Consider the following 26,729-nt stretch of genomic DNA (forward strand, 5'->3'; position numbering starts at 1 on the left):
CCCCCTTAGTTTTATACTCAATTTTGTTTGGTAGATTTTTTTCTTGGTTGTAATACTAGTTCTTTTGCCTTCTGGAATGTCATATTTCAAGCCCTACACTCCTTTAATGTAAAAGTGACTCAATCTTGTGTCCTGACTCTAGCTCCACATTATTTGAATTGTTTCTGTCTGGCTTCATGAAATATTTTCTTTTTGACCTGGAAGCTCTAATTTGGCTATAATATTCCAGGGAGTTTTCATTTTGGGATCTATTTGAGGAGCTAGTTAGTGAATTCTTTCAATTTCTATTTCACTCTCTACTTCTAACATATTGGGGGCAATTTTCCTTTATAACTTCTTGGAATATCTTGCCTATGTTTTTTTTTTTTTGATTATAGTTTTGGGAGTCCAATAATTCCTAAATTATGTCTCCTCAATCTGGTTTGCAGGTCAATCATTTTTCTGATGAAATATTTCACGTTTTTTTCTTTCTTTTGATTCATTTGACTTTGTTTCATTGTTTTAAGTGAAAGTCACTAGCTTTCACTTACCCAGTTGTAATTTCTAAGGACTTATTTTGTTCAGTGATCTTGTATCTCTTTTTTGCATTTGGCCAATTCTGCTTTTTAAAGAATTTTTCTCTTCAGCAGATTTTTGAACTTCTTTTAACATTTAGCCTATTCTTTATTTAAAAGTGTTATTTTCTTCAGTATTTTTTTGCTTCTTTTTTTCTAAGTTTTTAATTCTCTTTTCATAATTTTCTCACATCATTCTTGTTTCTTTTCCCAATTTTCCCACTACCACTCATCTCTTTCCTTAACTCTTTTTTTCATTTTTCAAATGCTTTATTAACTTCTGATTTACATCATTCATTTCCACCAGATTTTGAGTTGCAAATTTTCTCCCCATTTTTCCCCTACCCACCACCCCAAAATAGCAGTCCCACAGGATATCCCCTCCTCCAATCCGCTCTGTCCCATATTTTCTCTCATACCCCTTTCAACTTTTCCAGTGAGGCATGGTGGATCTCTATTCCCCAGTGCCTGTATATCTTATTTCCCAATTACACATCAAATAGTATTAATTATATATATATATATATATATATACACACACACACACACACACACACACACACATATATATGTATATATAAACATTTGATTTTAAAACTTTGAATTGCAGATTTATTCCCTTCCTCCCTTGTCACCCACCCTTACTGAGAAGATAAGCAGTTCAGTATAGGTTGTACATGTGTGGCTAATGCAAAACAATAACATAGCAGATATATTGTAAAAGACTGACTATATTTCCCTCCCACTTGTTATATTCTCTTCTTTGATCCCGTCCCTTTTCAAAAGTGGATGCTTCCAACTTCCCTCCCCTCTAGCCTGCCCTCCCTTCTATCATCCCCCCTCTCATCCCCTTCCCCCCCTACTCTCCTGTAGAGGGAGATACCCTATTTAGTGTGTATTTCATTCCCTCCTCAAGCCAGATTCAATGGGAATAAGGTTGAACCATTCCTTTTTGCCTTCCTATTCTTCCCCTCCATTGTAACCATTTTCTCTTGCCTCTTCTGTATGAGATATTTTACCCCATTCTGTCTCTCCCCATCTCCTCTCATTATATTCCTCTCTCATCTCTTAATTTCACCTTTTAAGTATCATCCCTTCCTGTTAAATTGGTCCTGTGTCCTCTATCTCTGTATACCTGTAAACATATACACACACATTCACATATATATTCATATGCTCATATACCCTCATATATAAACACACACACACACATATATATATATATATATATATTTCTATTCCCTTCAACTACTGAAAAAAAGTTTCCTAAGTTACAATTATTGTTTTTACATGTAGGAATGTTAATAGTTCAACTTTGACAAGTTCCTTATGATTTCTTTTCCCTGTTTACCTTCTCATGTTTCTCTTGCTTCTTGTATCTGAAATTTTCCATTCAACTCTAGTTTTTTCAGCAAGAATGCTTGAAAGTCCTCTATTCCACTGAATGACCATATTTTCCTTGAAACATGATACTCAGTTTTGCTGGGTAGGTGACTCTTGGTTTTAATCCCAGTTCCTTTGACCTCCGGAATATCATATTCCAAGCCCTTTGATCCCTCAGTGTAGAAGCTGCCAGATCCTGGGTAATCCTGATTGTGTTTCCACAATATTAAAACTGTTTCTTCCTGGCTGCTTGTAATATTCTCTCCTTAAACTGGGAATTCTGGAACCTGACTATAATATTCTTGGGAGTTTTGTTTTTGGGATCTTTTTCAGGAGGTGATTGGTGGATTCTTTCAACCTCTATTTCACCCTCTGGTTCTAAAACATCAGGGAAGTTTTCTTTGAGAACTTCCTGGAGGATGATTTCTATGTTCTTACTTTGACCATGGCTTTCAGGTAGCCCAATAATTTTTAGATTATCTCTCCTGGATCTCTTTTCGAGGTCAGTGGTTTTTCCCATGAGATATTTCACATTGCCTTCTATTCTTTCATTTGTTTGGATCTGTTTAACAGCATTTTGGTTTCTCATATTAGCTTCCATTTGCTCCAGTCTAATTCTGAAGCCATGATTCTCCTCAGTGAGCTTTTCAGATTCTTTTTACATCTGGCAAATTGGGCTTTTTAAGGCATTCTTCTCCTCATTGCCTTTTTGAGCCTCTTTTGCCATTTGAGTTAGTCTGTTTTTTTAAGGTTTAAATTTACTCAGTCAGGCTGTTGACTCTCATTTCATAATTTTCCTGAATTGTTCTCATTTCTCTTCCCAATTTTTCCTCCACTTCTCTTATCTGCTTCTTTAGGTCCTCTATGGCCTGTAACCAGCTCGTATTTTCCTTTTCAGCTTTTGGTGCAGGAATTCTGACTTCACTGTCTTCCTCCTGTTCCATGTTTTGCTCCTTTTTGTCCCCAAAATAGAAGTCTAATGTTGGAATCTTCTGTCTGCTTTGTTTCCTTTGCCTGGTCATGTCGCCCTTCAGTCACTTGACCCCTGGGCTTTTTGCCTTAGCAGGACTCTGCCAAGAGACAGGGGAGCTTTAATTCCAAATGCTCGGGTTTTCTCAGCTTCCAGAGGTATTAGATGGGTGCCCTCTCTAAGGCCTCCACACACTCTGGCAAGCTGGACACACACCCCAGAATCTCCACCCTACACTGCAATCCAGATGCAAGCAGGTTAAAGCAAAAGCAAATACCCCTCAGACTGGTTGCTTGGTTCCCCTACACTATGCCAGCCAGGAGCTGAAGCTGCCACTTGGCGTGCCAGCGTCTCAGTGGCTTCTTGCCCAGGGGCAAAAGCCATTCACTCCCACTTACTGGGTCCCAAAGTCAGACTGCACTGACCTCTCACTTTGTCCTTCACATCTATGTATTGATAAATCTGGAAACGACCACAGCTGCTGCTGATCTGGAGTCCCTCCTGCAGGTGGCTGGTCAGACCCACCTTGGGGCTAAAGCCTCAGTGTGGGGCTGGGCTCAGCTCCCAGAGCAATGCACTGGCCACTTCCTGCCAGCCTGCCAGGCTGTCCTCAGAGGGAGGTTAGCTTCTCTGTGTCATTTTTTGGTTTCTGCAGCTCCAAAGTTTGTTTAGAGTCCCCTTTTCACATGAGGAAGGTGGAAGCCAGAGCTGCAGGGAGGTCCTGCTTCTATTCTGCCATCTTGACTCCTTTCCTAAACTCTTCCAGGAATTCTTTTTGGGCTTGGGTCCAATTTGCATTTTTTTTTATTTTTGAGGCTTCTCTTGTATATGTCCTAATATTTTTTTCCTTCTTGTAAGTTTGTGTCTTGATGTTCCCTGCAACTATGATAGCTTTATAATGTCAGGTTTTTGTTGTTATTATAATTTTCTCATTTTTTAGTCTATTTCTTTTTTTTTTCAAAATCATTTTTATTGTCAGGTTTCTGTACTTTAGTTTTCCTTCTCCTGTACAGTCTTGGTACCCCCTAGCTGATCAGTACCCCGGGCAGCGATGAGACCAACCTTTCGTCCAGCTGGGGCGTCTTTTCGAATGGGGGATGGTTTTCCAATATGCTGGTGATTACCTCCTCCAAAGGGATGTTCCACAGGATTCATGGCCACACCCCAGACACGAGGCCAGCAGTTTCTCTTGGCCTTGTATTTATGATAGGCATGACCTGCCTTAAGGATGGGTTTATCAATAGGAGCTCCTCCAGAAACAACACCAACCACAGCTCTGTTAGCAGAGGAGATCACTTTCTTATAGCCTAAAGGTAGCTTCACTTGTGTTTTCTTGGTTTCAGGATTGTGGGAAATCACTGTGGCATATTTTCCAGATGCGTGGGCAAACTTAATCCGGTCCCCAGGCTTTTCTTCAAGACAACATACTATGTTCCCTTCAGGCATAGTGCCAACTGGGAGGACATTGCCAATGTTGATCTGAGCTTTCTTACCACAGTACACAAACTGGCCAGTGTGGATGCCTTCAGCAGCAATGAACAACTCTGTCCTCTTTTTGAATCAGTAAGGATCCCAAATAGCTATTTTTGCAAGAGGAGCCCCTCAGCCTGGATAATGGATTATGTCTTTTATGATACCCTTAATGTAGCCATGCCTCTTGGCGAAGTCAACAGCCTGAAGCTTGGTGGACCCTTTCCTGTGCTTCACGTGGGCGCCGGCACCCTTCCTCTGACCATGGATCACTTGCCCCATCTTGCCTGGTCTGACTCCAGACTTGCTAGCTTTAAGTCTGTTTCTTGACTTTGATTTTATGTTAAATTTGGGCTCTGTTTACCTGGAGGTAAGTAAGCACCATCCCAAGCTTCAGGCTTTTTATGCTTCTGTTTTCAGAACTAGTTCTAATGGTTGGCAAGTTTTTGGTGTTTCCATCTGCAGAGTAGTGTGAAAACTGCTACACTGGTGTGCACATTTTTATCCAGAAAGGATACCTGCTCCCCTGTAGCTGTAACCACTAGTGCTCTTCTCTGCCCTGTGTTTGAGACCAGAACCCTTGCTCCTTTGTTGAATGACCACAAGAAATTCTCTCTGCACTGGAATGTGACACAGAACTGTATGAATGCAATAGAGTTGTCTAACAGCTCCTGTTAGATCCTGTGCCTAATGCCAGCTCAGGGTCCTCAGTAATCTCTTTTTATTCAGTTGTCTAACTCCCTACTGTCTCTGTGTTAAGAGTTCCCAAAGCTATTGCTGCTTTGATAGCCACCTCCAAGGCCCACCACTAGTGTCATTACTGCATGTACTCTGGGCTGGCCCCAAGCCTGGTGTCATAGACCTCTCCTGCTGACCTCCTAAGTCATCTTGGGCTAGAAAAATGTCTTACCTCAACATTTTGTTGACTATGTTGCTCCAGAATTCGATCTGCCATATTATTTTAAAGTTGTTTGGGGGTGAATGTTGGTAGAGTTCGTTTGGACTGTGGCCTCTACCTAGTCATCTTAACTTGGCTTCCCTTGTTACATTATTAACACTTTCAAAAAGATTTGCTTGATAGCTGTTTGTTCTCAAATGTTTTTATATTTGTTTGTTGATTTTTGTTTGTTTGTTAAAAAGGAGGGTTTAATGGAAATAGAGTTAAGGGGAAGCAAAATACTACAAGAAAAATATTTTAAAATAAATAGATTTTGAGAAAAATATCAATGAAGATATTCAAAATTAGGGTCAATAGAAAATTGATATGCTATATTTAATGAGTCATAATCATCAAAAGGTTCTCTCCTCACCAACTAAATGCATTTTTATTTACTAAAATTGGAATGGAACTATTTCCTCCTAGAGAATTACTTTCTCTGCTTCAAAAATTCCATTTATTAGAGTCTTATCCTGTGCAAGGCTCTTAGTGTGGCAGAAGACTTCAATGCAAATCTTTCCATTAATGTGGCTTCTTTTTTTTTCTTTCTTTAAGCTTTGGGATATATTTCCAATTTTTTTTCAGATGAGTCCTTTTTTTAGTGCTATCACAGTTTTCTATTTCAGTGTGTCAAATGGCACAACTCAAAATAGAAAGGAAATAGCATGGATTTGACATGGCTCTAAATATCAGCTCCAATTCAGCTTTTTTCCAACTTTAAGGGAAAAAAAGGGGGAGGAGGCTAAATAGATGATACTCTACTCTCACTCCACACCTCCTGAAGTCTTAATGGTTTGAGTTGGGGAGGCATAAAATATATTTCTGTAGTCAGAAAGTCAAACATATCCCATTTATTGTCATTGTTTAGATACTTGACACCATTTAGTCCAACTCCTTCATTTGATGTTTAAGAGAATGGCAGTCCAGACAGGTTGAATGACTTTTCCACAGTGATCTAGATTGTTAGTTGCAGAGTGAGGACTTGAACTTCGACCTTCCTTATTTAGAGGTGAATGTGTCTTTTGACTATAACATCGGTATTTCCATGAATATAGGATATTATGCAAAGGAATGCTAGAGTTAATGTCATAGGAACAGAGGAGAAAGAGAGAGAGAGAGAGAGAGAGAGAGAGAGAGAGAGAGAGAGAGAGAGAGAGAGAGAGCAGAAGAATTGGGTCCAGTCATACTTCTTGGAGATTGCAGCAAGGTGATTATGGTGAGAAGTAAGGAATGGGCAGCTTGAACTAGAGATACCCAGGTAAAGATCCTGACTTCCTCATGAGAGTTTAACATTTGATGACTGGGTCTGGTGATAATATCTGATTAACCTGATGTGGGGTTTATCTATATTCTGCTTGCCTCCAGAAGTCAATGAGAAGAAATTATGGGGAATAAGTTTTCAATTCAACATGAGGATGGACATACTAGCAATCAGTGTTTTCCAAAACATGGAATGAACTGATAACAGAAAGTTGTGATTTTCCCTATTACACTGGATACTGAAGCAGAGGCTAAAATACCAATTTGTTAGACAGAATAATATTAGAATTGTAACAGATCTTTAGTTCAACTCCTCATTTTATATATCAAGTGAGTCAATGATTTAACCTGGTATCATATTGAATAATAATGATAGCTAACATCTCTATAGTGCTTTAAGGCTTGCAAACTGCCTCATGTGTATTATCTCCTTTGCTCTTCACAATCACTCTTTGAGGTAGGTGCTATTTGCTTAGCAAAATATGTTGTCTAATAAAATGTAATAATCTTGTGCCAGCTAGGTGGTCCAATGGATAAAGTGGTGGTGCTTTGACTCAGAAAAGCAATCACTAGCTGGGTGACTCTGGTCAAGACACAACTTTTGTCTGCCTTGTATTTTCTATCTGTAAGATTGAGATAATAATAACATCTACCTCTCAGGGTTCTTGTGAGGACAAAGTGAGATAATATTTATAAAATGTTTTGCAAACCTTAAAAGCATAATATAGATTCTAGCTATTATTACTTTCAAGATGGACATTTTGCAAATATGTCTTATGATCACTGCAATACAATATGACCAAAAGCCCTGTGAAAGTAATACTTCCAGGGGACTTTGGAACTAAAACAAATCTCTTTCATTCACCCCTCTAAGACAGACCCATCAGCTATCTTTTAATCTACCTGTGATTTATATTTTAAAAGTTCTATCAAGAATTTCAATAATGATATTCTTCAACTCCTTACCCCATAGTCACTGGACAAAGAGTTCATATTACAAGTATGAATAGTCAAATTAATGTTCTGAGATGATCTAAAAAGCATGACTTTTAAAATATTTTACCCTTTTCCTGTCCCTCTATCACTGGCACTGAAGATAATGAGGACATCATAGGACTGAGGTCCATCTGACAATTTTCTTTGTTTTGTGGGTTTCATTTTTCATATCCAAAGAATTCATCAGCAAGTGACCAAAGCACTTGATGTAAGACTCTCCCTGTCTAATTAAGCGAGAGCTTGGAAAGCATATTCTGCCTGTCACCAGACCCCCTCCCCCACCCTCCCTCCCAAAACCCTTTAAAAAATGGTGGCGCTTTCTAGAACACATTCGCTGGTGTTTTAGCCTTCAAGCAACCCTGGTTGCATAGGTGTTATAACCAAGTATTAGAAGTGTTTTGTTTATGATGTGAAATTATACTTAAACATAAACTAAAATTTAAAGATTTGAATAAAGTATGACTAAGAAAACATAATATTATTGGTATTTCATGCAATCAAATGTCTCTGATTCTCCATGACCCCATTTGTGGTTTTCTTGGCAAAGATACTGGAGCACTTTACCATTTTTTTTCCAATTCATTTTACAGCTGAGGAACTAAAACAGAGTTAAGAGATTTACCTAAGATCACACAGCTAATAAATACCTGAGATCAGATTTGAACTCAGGAAGATGAGTCTTCCTGACTCCAGAGTCCAGCATTCTATCCACTTTTAGCCATCTGAGTCCCTAACTCTACCCCTAAAGAATTCCTTACTTCATTCAAGACTCTACTCAAGTATTACCTCCTATGCAAATAAGAACTATCCTGGTTCCTGCCAGATGCTGGTACCCGCAACTACAGAAACTATCTTCTATTTACTTTGTACATATGTTGTATCTACTAATCTATATATTTCCCCCAATGGAATATAAGCTTCTTAAAGGCATGGACTATTTCCTTTTTTGTTTTCATATCCCTGAGAGTGGCATATAGGATGTGTTTAATGAATACTTGTTGAATGAATAAATAAATGACACCATTAATATTTATATATTATACAGTTTTTATGTATAGATTTCTACTAATATTCTCTGATATTTTGTTGGATATGTATTCATATTTCTACCTGAGAAAACTACATTTCTATATCTCTTCACTCTGCATTTTTTTCCAATAAACTTTTAAAAATTTTTTGAAAGTCTGCCCAATATACAGAAGATTTCTCCATATGCATTTTGATATCTTGGGAGTGCCCTATAACACTTTGACATCCCTTAGAAAATGAAAGCTCATCACTAGAAGGATGTAAGTAATATGGTAACTTCTTTAAGGGTAGAGATTGTTTTTGCCTTTTATCGTATTCCCAATCCTCAGCATAGTATTTATCACATGGTAAGCACATAGCAAATGCTCATTGGCTAATATATTATTAATTTATCTTCATTTTTGGTCTCCTCTTCCTGAAGTTTTCTCTAATTTCACTATCAGAAAATTTCTTCTCTTCCTCCTTATCTGTTCCTAAAGCATTTTTCCTGGATCATGTCTTTGCTTCCATCATATTCTACTTTATATTACACTTATTTGTGTATATGGTGTATTTCTCTCTCCTCCCATTAGTTCTAAGTGCTTTAGGGCAGAGATTGTATTTTATTTTTATTCCTAGTGAAATGTTTTACACTTAGTAGGCACTTGCTACATTCTTTTAATATAACTGATTTGAATTACACCTTCTTTAATCCTTCAATTCAATACAATTCAACAAAAATTTGTTATGTGCTCACATAAGTGTTTCCTAGGCCAGGAACATTTTCCATCCTTAATGCTGATATTTAGAATCCCTTGCATCCTTTAAGATGCAATTAAGGGCTACCTCCTGCAGGACGCTTTCCATGCCACTCCCAACCTGCTGGTGCACTCTGTTCTAAGTTCTAAATCACTTCTACCTACTCTGTATTTATCTTGAATGGTCTCATATATAGACACTTCCTCACTTATATTAGAATCTAAGTCTTTTGAAGGTTTGGGAAATTTTGGCTTCTTTTGTGTATACCCAGTGCTTATCACAGACAGTATGTATCATAGGAACATAGTAAGGGTTTAATAAATGCTTGTTGATTCATTGCTTGATTGGTGCTATGTGTCAGGCACTGCACTAGATGCTGAGGCTACAAAGACAAAAGCAAAATAATCAAATCTCAGGAGAAGAAAAATTACAAATTTTCTGAGGTGTAATGGAAACATAAATTAATGCAAATGAAATGTATATAGGCTACAACATGCTCCCCACTCAATTCAATTCTATTTGACCAACATATATTTGATGTCTCTTATGGGAACAAGAACAAAACTCATCCTATGAGTTCTTTACAAAGTTTTACTGTGGGTGATGAATGAAGATTTTAATGAATATGAACACCTGAAACTAAATAAATAAATAAGTTCAGGTTAAAAACTAGCCTGAAGAGATTTTGTTAAGAGGGACAGTCAAGCTAAATAGTAACTCTTTTGCAAATTACTGAATCAAATGATTTCAAATTTAGAAGGGTCTTGAGATATCATTGAATGCAATTTGTACTGGAAAAGGAATTCACTCTCTATCTTGCCCAACAAATGGTCATCCGATATATGGGTAAAAATGTCTGATTAAGCAGAACCTGCTACCTTCCAAGAAAGTTCATTTGACCTTTTCATCATTCTGTTTCTTCACATCAAATTTAATTTTTCTTACTAATTTAAAAGACATAAAAGAAATAAAAAAGATATAAAATGGAACTGTTTAGGTTTTTTTTTTAATAATCTAATTTTAGCAGTTGTATACTGTGTTTTATATGAGGAAATAATTACATCTGAGAAGAAAATCTTAGAGTAATGACTAATAACATAGTAGAAGAAATACATACTGCAGGTGATACAATTTTCCTCAAAAATTAGTTTTGCAGATGTCTTTTGGATGGGAAAATGGAAAGGATGATTCAGGACATTCTAGAAAAAAAAAAAGGGGGAGAGATGCAAGAAAACAATACCAATTATAGTCCCCCATGCCTTTTCCCACTCTCATATCTAGAAAAATTTTATTTGGAATTACATCTGTACACATCAAAGGGTATTCTTTATGAAGGGATTCATAGGAAAGGGAAAATTTTCATAAACATTTTTCTATATAATATCATATCTTTATAGGTACACAATTGAGTGAAAGGTATGTAAATATATCATTTGATGGAATCTTTTTTTTAAGTTGAAAAAAACTTGGAAGGAAAAAGTAAAAAAGGCTTGACCAATTTCCATAAACAAGTGTTTTCCCCCCATGCAGATGTTCTAAAAATGCTAGTTACTATTTATATTAAATATATATGTGATATCTTGAATGTCATTTAAAAAAAAAAGAAAAAAGTCAGGAATTTACCCAATTAGGTTTTCATTTTGTAGAATGTAATGTAAATGTCTATATTTAAATCATTCCCCTTCTATTGCCACATCCTCAACTACATGCAAATTTGTTTTTTAAAGCAACTTAGCATTGCCTAGTTGATATAGTTGCTTTCCATTGTGTTGATATGTACTGATATGAATAAAGGGGGGTGAAAAGAATCCCATTTTATTTTGCTGAGGATTCAGTCTGATGTTACCCAGAAAGGCATTTGAACAGATTATTATAGCTGTTCAGTCAATGTACTAGTCACATCACTGCCAAATCTTCCTCCCTCTGGTCATGGATTAGTGACCTTTGGGTAGCTGCCTAAGCAAGAACAAAAAAGATGCCTATGTCACTGCCTGAAATCCTCTGTAGTAATTCTAATTGACTTCAGTGATATCTACTGGTGACAGTAGAGAAAGCAGATAGCTGCAGGCCTTATTGTTGCAGCCAAAAAGCCACTCTTGCAGAGATCTTAGATGAGTATATTAAATACTTTTACTAGCTCAGCTAGGGGAGTTTCTTGGCTCTCTTGGCATGAGCGCGGGCCCAAGAATAGTCAATCACCTCTTAAAGGTCTCTTCTTGTCGTCTGAATTGTAAATGTGCAGTGAGCTAATACTAATTCTCATTTATAAATAGGACTGACCCTTTTGTACTTCAGTGTCATCAAGAAATTCTTTCCCATCATTCTTTAACTTTTCCACTTCCTCCCTTAACCCTTTTGGCCTACAAATAATAAGCAGAGATTTCGATACAATCTCAACATCAGATACCATAAAAGAATACCACAGGGGAAAAGTCAAACCCATCAGTCTTTTGGATCTACATGGTAAAAATACTGGAAGTAACTAAACCATATATTGTTTTTTAGGGGAAAAAAAAGGAACACAATTGCACAAAAAGAGAAAAAACTGCATTGGGCGAGCCTCCAATGAGGTATCATCTTCAGTCACCATCTTAGCAGCTAGATATTTGTTTGTGATATCTGAACACGAAATACAGGATATTGAAGTGTTGTAATTTTATGTTATCTGACCTTTCTTGTCTTAGGAAGGTTAAGAGAAAATAACTTCCTACTTCTAGTGAATGGGAGAAGTTATCATAGAAAGGAATAGGTTGCTGTGATCGAGAATTGCTTTGCTGTATTTCAAAAGTGTCAGAATCTAGGCACCAAGTGCAGCACCAAGTAGGTTGTTCTGATCTTTTGTCTATATGCTAAGGTAGAAAGAACAAACGATTTGAATCACAAGGGCTGGATTCAATCAGGTGTCAAATACCAGCTTGGTCACTTACCTCCTGTGTAACCTTAAACAAGCCATTTAAAAGGACCTAGATTTCCTCACCTAAAATAAGAGTGCTGGATTAGATGTTCTCTAAGGCCTGTCTATCTCTACAATCATATGAGCCTACATAGCTTAACTCTATCTAGTATTACATTTCCCTCCGAGCAGAGTACATGATATAATTGTTCCAAATATTATCATGAGCTTCTTGCTCAGTGAAAAATGCCTAGATCCAAAAAAAATCACATTTCTAGTTCAATTAAAGAATCATAACTACTGATTTTGGCAACTAGGGCAAGTAAACTTAAATAAAATTTTAATCCCTGATGTGAAAATAAGAGAAAAGACAGTATAAATTTTGGAGCTTAAGGAGTGAATGAATTCAGTTTTTGCACCCTCTAAATTTTGGTGTCTGAGGATCAAGCCCTGTCACCACCATCAAACCAGTTCATTTACAGTAAAATGCTTGAAGCACAAAATTTTAAGTTCACCAAAAACAATGCCCTTCATATTTATTTGATGATTCCATACAATATAAGACTCTTAAGAGCATATTCTTTCCATTTCTTTGCTTAACTAGAAAGTACAAGAAAGTAAAATTAGAAAGTAATTTCAAGAAAGTAAAATTAACTGTGGTAAGACTGGATAATATGTTATCATTAAGGGAAAACAGTTTTTTACTTTTTGCCCAAGGATGTCCTCATTGGTTAGTTTATTCTTTTTTTTTTCTAGTGGAAGAAATTCTACATATTCTAATCTTGATTTTCTGTCATTCATCACAGGCTAAAAATAGAAATTCTAAAATATTCCAAACTATTTCTCCTGTGCAATCTTTTATTGAGATTGCTCTGCTTGGGGTAACTAATATTTCCTTATTAAAATCTTTTTTTAGTTTACTCCCTAATAATGTAAACTCAATTTCCCACATACAGTAGACTATTATTTGGCTTAATTTAAAATTAATATTCTTTTCATAGCATTATTTCTCTAAATGAAACACAGTAGAACACCATTATGATGTGGTTCATTTTTTTTCATTGAGTAAACCAAACAATAGGTTAAATCATCTATCCAAACATACAACTGCATATACTGATATCAAACCTAATCAAATAGTTATATTTTCATTGGGTGTTTCTTTAAAAGGGCATTAGAAAGAATTTGCATTTTATACATGTTCACCATCATGAAAATTATGTGTAGCCCTGTAATGGGAATGCAAATTTGGAAGATCTTCCCTGCCCCTAGGCTAAAGTGCACCTGAAGCCTTGGGTGGGAGGCTTGTTTTTCAGTAAATACTTCTTGATTGGCCAGTGAGTCAATAGGGTTGTTACATTTTCTGAGCCAGGAGAAGGCTATATAAGCCCTGATGTGTAGCTTTGTTTTGGGGGCTCACTTTGAGAAGTGTTCTGTGATTTGATCTGCATTCTGGGAAGCCGTTGTCCAGGGCCCCCCTGCTTTGAAAAACCCAGATGCTGATTTGGTATGGATGTAATGGTTGGACAGTTTGGAAATCTGTCTACTTGATCTGTTTCTGTCTTGATAATTCTGCCTGTATGCTTTGAAGTTCTGGGTGCTGACCTCTTTCCCCTGAACAAGGTAAACAATATATGTCTGACTGATTAAAGTAAGCTTGTTAACCCATTTTGAGTTGCTTTCCTTTAACAAAGCAGATCCAAGAACCTGTGTTGGCAGACACCCTGGGGAAGCCGGGGTGCTTGCTGTTACAAGCCCTAGGACTAAAGACCATTGATTCACCAACTATTAGGTCTCATAGTCACTGAAGGTACAGAGGGTAGTAGAATTAATATAACATACAGTGAGAGAAGATGATGCTTTAATGGTTTGGGAGAGAGAAAGATGTTCCACCTGTCATACACAAAAAGCATAGGAATTCAATAAACACCCAAGATTACATTGCTAGATCTTTGGAAAATGAAAAACAAGGATAAAGGAGCTTATTTTATTTTTTGAACTATTTATCTTTGGTTCTAATTCTGTTTAATAGTTTTATTATTCACATTCTATTTATGCAAATGTGATATATTATAAGTTCTCATCTCTATAGCTCATAAAGGTCTATAAAATTCTGAACTTCCTATGATGTGCTTGTGCTAAAGTTCTATCTTTGACCTCCTTTTTTTTTCTTTCTCACTACACTAGGGGTTCTTAATCTCCAAACCATAGATAGATAGTGGGTTTGTCAAGCTTAGATGGGAAAAAATTATATTTTTATTTCAATGTAATTGATTTCCTTGTAATTCACTATACTATATTTTATGTGCTTAAAACAATTACTCTGCAACATCTATAGTTTTCACCAGTTTGCCAAACGGAGTCATGACCCCTAAAAAACAATATTAAGAACAACTGCTCTATACTGTTTCCTTTAGCAATACAGTTTCCTCCAATAATTTCAAGCATAATGTGACCTCCTTTCAGTTGCCTCCCAAATACCCATGTCTAGACCTGACCTCTCTCTTTCTAAGCTCCAAACCCATATCTTTAATTGCCAACATGACAGTCCCATTTGGATGTCCCACTAGAAGATCAAATAGAACATGTTCAAAATTAAGTTTATTTATATTTCTCTTTTAATCTGTCCCTTCTGCTGATCTGACATATTTCTCTTTTAATCTGTCTCTTCTATTGATCTGACATTTTTTCAGTGATAAAGCTGGTCTCCAGTATTTGAATCTTTGGTGTTATCTTTAACTCTCCTTTTACCTTTTATACCCCATGAAGTAAAAATCCTATATATTCCATGGTTGAGAACTCTATCATGTACATTCTCCTCTATTTTCACTGTTGCTAACTAGACTCCTAAAGAATCACTTTGCTTTCATTCTGTCCTTGTCCCCATCCATCCTTCACATCCTTGCCAGATTTATCTTGTTTATGTGTAGATATGATCAGTAGATCTCTATGGTCTAAAAAGAAAAGTTCAGGCTCCTTTGCCCCTGTGTTTATAGCCTTCTACAAGTGAGTTCTACTTTCAGACTTGTAGCACTCATCCTACATTGGATTATAGGCTCATAGAATTAGAACTGAAAGGGACTTCAGAAGCTATTGATTCTATCCTCCTCATTTTACATATGAGGCCAAAAGAAGTTGTGAGCTGGTTCACCCCAAATTTCAAGTGCAATAAATATCTGAGGCAGGATCTAAACTTAGGTATTCCTGACTCTTTGTTCAGTCTCCTATGCTGTGTAGTTGCCTTTTATTGTAGTCTATCATCCAAACAAGTTGGATTTTTTGCTGGTCCTTGTATCCATGGATTCACATCTTCCTACCATATTTTCCAATGTGTTGGAGCCTTCCCTTTCCTCAAGTTATGGTTAATTTATTATCTATATGTATGTATATCCTCTTAGTGGAAATTTTTCAGTAAAAGGAATTTTTTTTTTGGGGGGGGGCAATATTTTGGCTTTATATCCCTAGGGCTTACACTGAATTATGACCATAACTTGTACCAGGAGAATATGAAGCCAACATCTAATTAAGCCACCCCTTTCCCTTTGTTACCCCTATTCCTATGTCTTACATTTTAGTAAACTCTCATTATCTGCCACCACTTGAGGGTCCTACTACATTTAAACCCATGTTCTATAGAAAGTTTCCCTCAAGCCCTCTGCCAGGAAAGAATGAACCTTTTTCTGAGTGACCATGTTCTTGAAGAAACTGACCTTGGCTTGTGTGCCCAACCTCCCATCACAATTGACCCTGTTTGAAGTGTAGTTTTGGCTAGTCACATCTTGGCACTTAATTCTTTTGAGTGTTCAGTCTAGGCCTTTGCTTCTTCTGTTCTCCATATCTGTAAAGCCTTCCCTCATATTGAATTCTTAACCGTCTTCTGAAGCACAACTCAAATGCTAGAACCTTCAATAAATTTTCCTTTATTCACCTAGTTGATAACTATTTTCCACTCTCAGCACTTGTTTTTTCTTCTCCCAGGCATTTTATTTTGAATTATGGTCTTATGTATGTATCAAATTATTGGACTTTAGGGCCGAAATAGACAGAGATTGTCTAATCAGAATTTTGTACTTACCTCCTGTAGTGCCTACCACACACATCTAGGCCTTCACAAATGTTCGAAGAATTGACTTTTTTTTCAGTTCGTTGAGGATAGGAATCTGGGAGCACTTCCAATTTACATAGCACACATATATGGTGATCCTAGGAAGAAGATATTCCATCAGGTCATATCTATTCCAAACTATACTTCATGAGCCCTACCAATACGCTTACCTCTTTTTTTTTTTTTTAAAGATAGTCAAGAGAGAGAATACAAAACAAAGGCATTTAACAAAACAATAGTGTGAGAAAAATAGCAAATTACTTCCCTCATAAACCCTGGGCACACTCTGTCATAAAAATAAAAACCACCACTAGGAAGAAGGGCCACAAACAGGAAACATGTATAAAGTAAGTAAATGAATAGAAAATACTTTTGCCCACAGTGCATGCTTAAAGGTGCATACATGTAGTAAACATACGTGGTTGGAGTACATCTATTGAAGAGAAACAAAAGATACATATGTGAGTGAGGCATATGTATAAAGGAAAAATTCACAGTACAAAACTGAGTGTCTTCTGGTGAGATCATGACAGTCCTTCTGGGCCTACTCCCTTACTAGTGTCATGTGGTATGCAATATTTGTAAAATCTGTAGTCTGAGAGTCAAAGAATGAGATATTTCTGCTGCTCTGCCATGACTGTTGCTCAGGATCAGCCCACTGGTCCCATGGCCAGTAATAGTCACTGCCAAGCATAACTGTAGTTTATGAAGTTATGGAGCTTCTCTCTCTGTTGCTGGCTTCTTATCCCTGGTAGATTCCATAGCCAGGGTCCTGTCTCTTCCGCATAGGAAGAATCAATTCTATTGCCACTCTTTTAGTTAAGAGCCTTGACACTTTCCCTGCTATGACTCTTTTATAAATATGCTCCATCATAAGATAAGGACCCTTGAGAGAAGTGAATGTCTCTATGCAAAATGTTTTCCCAATTTGTCTCTCCCTACAAGAAATAGTCTATAAGTTTCTCAGTGTCTGGACAAACAAAAGTGACTTCCTTTCATAGAAAGAAATTCTTCCCCCTAAGCTAAACTCTTTGGAACACAGACTTGAATCCACGCCAATCTAGCCTTTGCCTTTAGGCTGAATTCTGGTTTTTAAGCCGTATTTCCCCGCCAGTAAGGCCAGTTTCTTTCTCAGAGACCTCTCTCTAGCTTAGATCCAGAAAATCTATGTTACTTGTATACAGAAATGTGCTGGTTTATGTTTAAAAACTGACTCTGAAAATTCAAGACACATTTTAAAATTAATCTGCCTTTTTAATATTTGTATCACTTTCTTGAAACTAGGCAATCGACAAAATAATAAACCAAGCGCTGATTTGTGGTATTGACATGTTCATGCTGTAAGTCTAGCATTCACCTCTCTTTAGCTGTCTCAAATACACATCTTGTGTATCATCTCCAAGGCGCTTGATATTTCTCATCCACCATTTTCTAATCCATAAATTGGGTGTAATAATAGCATCTACCTTAGAGGGCTGTAATGTACTATATAAAAATTAGCTAATTTTCTATCTGTTTCAATAGAGATATAGATATTCCACACATAAAACAGCTAACCCTTCTCCCCAATCCATTGCTCTTCTGACTCAATGTTCAACCACTTGTTGTTTGTCCTTCATTCTCTAAGAGGACTAATGACATTAGGAGGTGATGTCTTGACTTGCAAGTGAATTGGATTTAAGTGAGGCAGAGCTGTGCAAAATCACTAGCCTCACTTTCTCCTCCAGGGCCATCTGGGTTCAGTGGCAAAACAGGTCAGGATAACCAGAGATGGTCCTGGATGCTGTGGGAGACCTTGGTCTTTTTAAGCTAAGGTCTTTCCCAGATCTCAGGTTTGTCTGAAGTTACACCCATTCAGAAGGCTAGCCGCTAGTAGAATATGACACTTCAGAGCCCCAAAAGATTCTCTGGAATTTCCCAGTGTGGAGCTATAGTTACATTGAAGTCACGTGGAATTTACCACAAATATCATTAAGTTAGGAGGATATATATATGAGTTATTATAAAACTATGGTTTTGTTTATCTGAAACTGACAAATTCTATAATTTATCTTCACACACACACCTTCTTAGGAGTTTGTTGCCAAGAAGTTTTATTCTTGCTTGAAAAATAGCGCTTCATAATTCTAGAGTTTAATTTTTTGCAATTTATTCCAAGTGCTTAGCACAATGCCTGGAACATAGCAAATGACTAAGAAATACTTATTGATTGATTGATTGATTGATTGATTTTTGAACTCTAAAGAGAAAGTGGCAGTATATAATAAAAAGAAAACTGCATTTAGACATAGAGGATCTAGGTGGGAATTCTAGCTACAGCAAAATCACTTCTCACTGAGGCTCAGTTTCATTTTCTGTAAAATGTTATTATAAAATTATAACCCATACACTGAAAGAAAAGGAGGATTGTAGAATGAGGACTCAAATGGGTTAAAAACATTCTGGTTTTTATGGTGATACCCAGGACAAAAACTGGGGGGAAATGGGGCATTTGGGCTGATAGAAAAGGGCCAGGAAAGCCACTTCAGGCCCTTCTTCTCCTCCAGGAAAATAGACAAGATAGGAACCAAATCTAGTTGACCCCCAAGTCCCCTAGTGGAAGGAATTCATGGCCACCAGTAACCCAAAATCCAACTATAAACCACTAGCTAGGGAGGAGTCAAAGCGTGATAGTGATAGGGAATATAATAAAAAAGACAGCAATACCAGAAACATCTACTTAAAAGGGTCTCAAAGCTAAATACATAGACAAAGCCAAAAGATATCTAATCAATAGAAATGTGGATAAGTAAAACCTCAAGTATAAAAAAAAAAATCAAGCAAATGCATGAAGAAAAGGGAAGCAATGGTCCCTGATGAAAGACAGAATCTTGTGGACTCCTCAGAGATCATGGAACAATAATAAAATTCTCCAGAATGGTCAATATAAACATTAAAATGAGATTACATATATACATAGAGAGAGAGAGAAAGAGTGCTTTGCAAACCTTAAAGCCCTATGTAAATGCTAGCTATTATTATTAATAAAATTCATAATCAAGGAATTAGGAATTAATGTAGTTCAAAAATGAGTGTTCCACACATAATTTTAAAATGAAATTAGTAGAGTATAAAATGTGAATAAATAACAGACATTCTCCCAAGATTTAGAAACTCTAGGGGAGAGAGAGAGAGAGAGAGAGAGAGAGAGAGAGAGAGAGAGAGAGAGAGAGAGAGAAACAAAAAATCTGGAACATGGAATACAAAAATACTCAAGTGAGCAAAGTGAGGTAAGAGAGTGACAGAAGAAAAGCAAAAGTCATTAATGTTCAAATAATACAATTCAACACAAGCCAAAGCAACTGACCTCTCAGACAGGAAGTACAGAGGTAACATAAGTATCATAGATCTAGAAGAACATGGAAAAAAAAATCAACCTAGAAACCATAATCCAAAAAAAAAAAAAAAAAAGCAAAAACTTCAGAATTTTTTAATACAGACAATAAAGCATCCCTTGAGAGAACCCACAGATTGTTGCAGGGGGGAAAATTACACTTTCAACTTCAGGACAAGTGATTACACTGAACAGTTTCATATTTGACTTGCTCGTTGCTTGGTTGCTTGAGATTTAGCAAAAACAAACAAACAAAAAACAGACAGCATAATGTTTGATAGTTAAGAAATACAGCCTTCTCTATGACTTTCATCTAATTGTAACCTTTTCTTTATTTGAGGTCACCTTAAGAATTAGCTGAATTATGGTTGCTACAAGAGGTTTTCTTTGTTTAATGCACTACTTTAAGAGCAAAGGGAGCTAAGCTTTTCTTTACCAGAATCGTGGATTGGTTTTATCTTTATCCCTAGCTATATCCCCTATCTTTATCCCAGTCCTCTGACACTTTAGGATTAAAACATCTATCATAGATTTGGCAAATTATGGTGCAATCTTTGTTTAAATTTCAGATTATCAGATAGGTTACTGATTTATTTATTCAGGTCTTTTTTTTCCTTAAATTTAAGTTAACATTTTAAAATTCCTGATGAAATATGCCCTTCCATGCTATGGTTAAATTTCATTTTTAAAAAAGTCAAAATATCTAAACCTAAGTTTTTGCATGATATTTGTACCTAGAATCTTGGGAAAAACTAAAAAGTAAAAGATATACCTTTGGTATATTAAATGACAAGTGATATTTGTATGTCCTTTAAAGTTTTCATAATGCTTTACATGCATAACTGATTCAACCTTCATCACAATTCTGTGCATTGGAAGGTAAAAGTTACTATTATAATTCTCACTGTAAGGATGAAGAAACTGAGGTTTAGAGAGGTAGTAGGCTGTAATTCACAAATAAATTACCTATAACATCAAAGATGGTAGACTAGGGAAGCAGCAAACAGACCCATTCTTTCCCAAAACTACTCTAATAAAGACCTAAAAAAGAGTACTAGACATAACTGTGATTAGAAAATGCAAGGAAAAAATCAGTGCGTCTGTTTTGAAGCTCTGCTCAACAAATGGAGACTAACAGAGGCCACTGGGAACAGTGGCTAGTTAAGAGAGTGATGAGTGGAATTTTCCAGCATGTGGAAAATGAACTGGGGTCAATGGTTGTGTTCAAGGGCAAAATGTGGTCCTAGATAGGGCAAGGACAGACCTGAAGTGATTTGGGAAACGGAAACAAGAGCCAAGTGGCAAAGGAAGGAGAGGAAGAAGGAGGAGGAGGAGGAAGCAGAAAACAGAAAAAAAATAACAGAAGAAAACAAGGTATATGACATACGAAATAACATTTGAAATTAACCTATTATTTTATTGGTATAGGAAACTCACATTTAAGGAAATTCCCTTTGCCAGTACGGGTTTCTACCTTCCTTGAATGGAATTTCAAAGCTGCCTAGATCATAAGAGAATAAAGTGACTAGCCCTGAATCACACAGCCAGAGAAGTGCTACTTGAACTGGGGCCTTCCTATCTTGAAGGTCACCTACCACGTTGCAATTGTCTCTGAAAAGAGTTGACGTTTATATATTACTTAAAGGTTTACAAAAAAAGTTCACAATAAACTCCCTCATTGGGTACCGCATGTAATCCTCTAAGGTAGATGCTATCATTATCCCAGTTTTGCAGTAGAGGAAACTGAGGTTCAAGAAAAGTTAAGCAACTTACTGAAAGTCACATAATGAGGAAGTCTTTGAAGTGAGACATGAATCCAGTTACTCCCATCTCCCCGTTCACTGATCTATCCCTAACACAACTCTGACTCAATAGTGAGTGATATTTAGAGACAAGGAAGGGATCATTTTTTGCAGGTATAAAGAAGAAATACCTTTGATCTGTGCCAATTGTGTGGGGATAGAAAATGAAGGAGATATTTTACTAGCATTTTGTAACTTTTGTAGGCATGCGTGTGTAGCTGAGTGGGCTATCCAACATTGTTTTATACTGTTTAATTTATTACCCATATATTGACACCCACCTTGGAACACTAAAACATTAAAATATATGTTTCAGGCAAGAAGCTGTGAGCCATGTTGCTTATTATAAGCACCCCCCAAAATATTCATACATTGGAAAAATCTTTTATTTCCCCAATTGAGGAAAATTAATCTACCTGAAAGATAAAATTTTAGGTACAGAGCTATTAACATTATATGAAAGAAAGTGATTCATTTATTAAAATGGGTGATATCCTTCTGAACTGAGAATCTTTTCCGTTTTGTTCCCTTACTCAAGTTGGGAGAGATAACCTGAATGCCTAGATTAAGTCTATGCTAATCTAATGCTTAGATTAGGACATGGCATATAGTAAGTATTTAATAAAACTTGTGAGAAGGAAATAGAACCATTTTTTCTTGAGTGGCTGAATAAAAGAAAGCAAAGGACAAAGGAAACTCAATGTGGCTATGTAATGGTAATAGTAATCTGAAGCTCTTCCCTGTTTTAAAGATCTTCCCCACCCCCTAATAGGTCGAATATAATCACATGGAGCCTGTGGTAGAAGGAGCTTGCTAAAGGGTGTAGCAAAGCCCAGAGGAAGCTGGGAGTCAGAGCACTTAGACAGAGGGAGGAGAGAAGATGCAGGCAAGGAGACAGCGAGGCTTGTGAGTGTTTGTTTATGGAAAGGCTAAAGGATGGTATGGCTCCCTGTTGTGTTATGGAGTATTAATTTCTTTGTTGCTATGATGGGTTTGAATTTCTGTTGTTGGGGTTTGGCTTTCTGGTGTCTGAATAAATGTTTTGCTTCTGTCTTATATATAGAGAGTCTGTTATATTTTTGCAATTCAGAATTATGCCAACATATTCATAGTTGCCGTCAGTGCTGTGAATATTGCATTAACACTACAGGCTAAAATGACCTCAGTTCCACATTTCTAAAAAATTGTAGATCCTTCAAATCACTTTCACTTCAAACATGCTAAGTATATAACTGGAGAGCTCTCTGTCTCCATACCTTTTTTAAATAAATTTTTTATATTTCATTTAATTCAATATAAATAATTCCAGATGTTATTTTTAGAATATTTTACTTTCACTGTATTCCCATCTACAAAATGGAGAAAGTAATTGCTTATACTGTATATCTCACAGTATTGTCATGAGGAAAGCATTTTGTGAATATATCATGTAAATGTGTTATGTTGTTGCTATACCTATTATCAATATTCAAATTTCTATAAAGGTGAAAAGAAAACATTTTAATTCATTTATGCATTTACCTTTAAAATAAGTAAGCCTAAAAATAAATCATAGAAAAAATTCAAATGTAAGATATGATGACCATATATCCACTACAAAGAAGGTGGACCAATTATAAGAGGAAGGGATAATCAATGATTGGTACCATGCAGTATCAAGAAATCTATAAAATATCCCCAGACATTTTGTGTAAACATTTTATAGAGAATTTGAACAAGTCTATAGGATTAAAAGGCATAGCCAAGGTGTGATCTGCCCCCTGGAAGAAACAGCTACATTGAAGAGATCTTGTAACCACTGAAGTAATCCTGAGACATTACCAAATTACTCCAAATCTGGCAAGGTGGACAGAACTGGACTGAGAGTCAGGAAAACCTATACGAGAGCACTGTCATAAACTCTAGTTCTGTGACCCTGGTCAAGTCACTTAGCCTTAATGAATACCTAGTTCTTCATCTGTAAAAGTGGAACAATGGCAACAAAAGCAATAAACAACAAATAACAACACATTTCTCACAGTTGTGTGTTGAGGCTCAAGTGAGATGAATGTAAAATGCTTTGCAAAACTTAAAGCTCTAAATAAAAGTCAGCTAAATAAAATTTGGTTTGATTCATAAATGTTAATGGCTAATTCTGTGAAAATCACATTCACATAAAATGAATTTCAAAAAAATGGGATAATTATCTTATTGAAGACACTTGAAGTTTAAAAGAACATTTGATAATTGGGAATTATATAAATAAATTATTTTTATTCAAATAAGCAGCAAGGTATGTGTCCCCACATTTACAATTAGTTATTGTTTTTGTTTTTTACAATGCTATTGGAAGATTACACTTTCTCTAACTGGAGTTTTCAAGAGGCTAATTTAATCTGACATATTATGATGTGCTAGTTACCATGACAGAATGTGTCTGAGTACAGGAACTACTACTAAAAACAGGGACCAAAAAACAAAAGAAAGAGACCATTTGAAGAGCGTCCAACCTTTAGCTTCACTGTTATTCTGAGGTTCACCATCCTATTATAACAATAATAAGTACCATGACAAAAACAACAGCCTTTAATGGCACTATTAACTCCAGAACCTAAAACAGCAACTATATTAATTACATTCATTATACTTAATTGAACATAATCATCTAACCTAACAATTCCTTGTACACTAATTAATAAAACAGCATGTCTTCTGGATCAGAAATGTGTAAAAATAGTCTTTCTTTTTGAGTAGTTCATTTTTGGGGTGGTGAAAATGTGTGAAGTACATTTGGTGCATAGAAAAAGATGACTTTTCATTTTAGCATTATTAATTTTTCAATATATCTTAATATTCATATCTTACTAATACAAAACTTGAGGTTACAGTGCCTAATATAAAAATGCTTTTTGTACCAAAATTAGAACCTGCAATCCACCAATGTAAATAGCATTTTCTGGCATACTCTTCAAATAATTTTGGTAGAGAAAATTCAAGTGAAGATCGTTCTAGAGAATTTCAGATTTTTTTCCTTCCCTTCCCAAATGAACCTGTTTATCTTCAAAAGTATGATCCCAAGATAGGAGAATTAGAATTTAAAATCTATTCCCCATAGGGCCCTATTCACAATCCTTATTTCCTTTAAGATCAAAGTGACCCTCTGTGGCCACCACTGTCCTTTTTATGTTGTTTCCTTCATTAGAATGTAAGCTCCTTGGGGCTGCTAGGTGGCACAGTGAATAGAGCACCGGCCTTGGAGTCAGGAGGACCTGAATTCAAATTTGACCTCACACACTTAACACAAAACTAGCCATGTGACCTTGGGCAAGTCACTTAACCCCAATTGTCCTAACTCCCCCCCCTCCAAAAAGTTAAAAATATAAAAAAGAATGTAAGCTCCTTGAGGACAAAGGCTGTCTTTGTATTTTTTTTTTGTCTTTATATCCAAAGCGCATAGCATGATATTTGTCAGTTTTTATTTTTTAATATATAATTATATTATAAATTATAAACTATATCATAATTATAAATATAATTATAATAATCTTTTCTTAAAACATTAATAAATGTTTTCTCATTCATTCTTTTAGCACCTAGCACAAACCTTGCATAGTAATTAATAAATGATTATTTAATTGAATTGAGCTGAACTTCAACCTCAATAGCCGAACCTATAAATGAACAGGGACAGATTGTTATGAAAATCCCATGAGATTCAATCTACAAATCATTTCACTTCAAAGCCCTATCAAGAGCCCCACAAATGTGAGCAATTGCTAGATATTATAGTTCTTTAAATATGAGTGAATCCCCTCAGCTTGGTAACGGATGTGCTAAGGAATGGTGTATGCCTTTCTAATCTCACTCAAATAATGACCTAGCAAATAAAGAAAAGCACAAAAAAGAAATCATTTAAATTGATGTATTTCAATATAATACATTGCCAGTGCTATGTCAATTCTGACAAATCATTTTTGATCATTACTGAGTATATTCTCCTTTACAAAGGGGATCAAGCCAAGAAAATAAGAAGAAAAAAAAAAACCTTCTGTAGACATCATTTAACCCAGTCATTGTTAGCCCTTGTTGGAAAAGTATAGGGTCTAAAAATAACAGGGTTAACTGGAGGCCATATTTGGATTTAAAAACTCAGTCAAGCTCTTCTTGCAAGAAACAGTGTGCTATAATAATATTAACAAGCAATTCCAGTGTTGATCTTCACTACTGCTTATTCTAGCCATAGCACTCTACTGTATAATAAAGTCATTTTAGTTTCATGCTGAACTCCATTAGGGTCTTGCCCCAGCTGTCACACTCATGGACATCTCTATTCCTGAACCCTCTTCCACTTCCAAAAAAAAAAAAAAAAAAAAACAATAAAAATTCTTCAGGTGATTGGGTCAGCACAAGAGATATTTTCTATTTTGCTCGTTCAGGATCACTCAACTCGATCTCTCTTTAATCAGCTAAGCCTAATGGGAAGGTCATAGGCAAACTCTAACTCAGTGGTGACATAAAACATTATGTGAAAGAAATGACCCCTCCATCAGCAGAGGCTTGTTATTTCAAACTAGTGCTCACCCTGAAGTCTCATCTTTCAAGCTGTGGATAGAGAACAATGTGGTCCCTTCCTATACACTCAAAGCATTATTGAAGAAACCCTGATTCTGTTATTACACTTTTGATCACAGACCCTATCACTCTCATAGGGTGACAGAAAATCATTGAAACTAAGCTTTCCACCATCTAGCAATGATAAAGAAAAGTACAGTTCATCCCCTAATCAGTGTATCAATTGTCACTGAGTGGTGACAGAAGACGAAATACCCACCTACAAGGGTCTGAGACATAGGTCTGAATGTCTTCCTGGTTCCACATTTTTGGTGCTGATGTTCTGCAAAGCTGTTTGCCAACAGAGTAAGAAACTAACATACTAGCACTTGGGAATAGGAACAGACACAAAACAAGAAAGTATAAAGAAAGGGGATACAAATGCACTAACAGGGCAGGAAAAAAAATACAAATACATGATCACAAAGAAAGGCTATTCTTCCAGCTTTTCATAGACACCCTACAGTTAGAATTTCAGGAGTAGGAAGCTGTTGCTATTGTTGTTGTTTTAAATAATTCACTGTATATATAGTTATCTCTTTTATATATTATTTCATTTGAAGTTTTGGTCTTTAGTATTTTTTTAAATAGTGAAATCTGGTTTAACAAAATATCTGTAAGACAAGAAA

General features: G+C 36.1%; 1 pseudogene; it reads right to left on the minus strand.

Annotated features, from left to right (window-relative positions):
- Positions 1-3,845: 3,845 nt before the first annotated feature.
- On the minus strand, positions 3,846-4,686 carry LOC138174787 (large ribosomal subunit protein uL2 pseudogene; annotated as a pseudogene).
- Positions 4,687-26,729: the final 22,043 nt, after the last annotated feature.

This window comes from Petaurus breviceps, unplaced genomic scaffold (genome assembly GCF_028583685.1).
Source record: "Petaurus breviceps papuanus isolate PSGF00001 unplaced genomic scaffold, PetGlider_PUasm1.0 76, whole genome shotgun sequence".
Classification (NCBI taxonomy): Eukaryota; Metazoa; Chordata; class Mammalia; order Diprotodontia; family Petauridae; genus Petaurus; species Petaurus breviceps.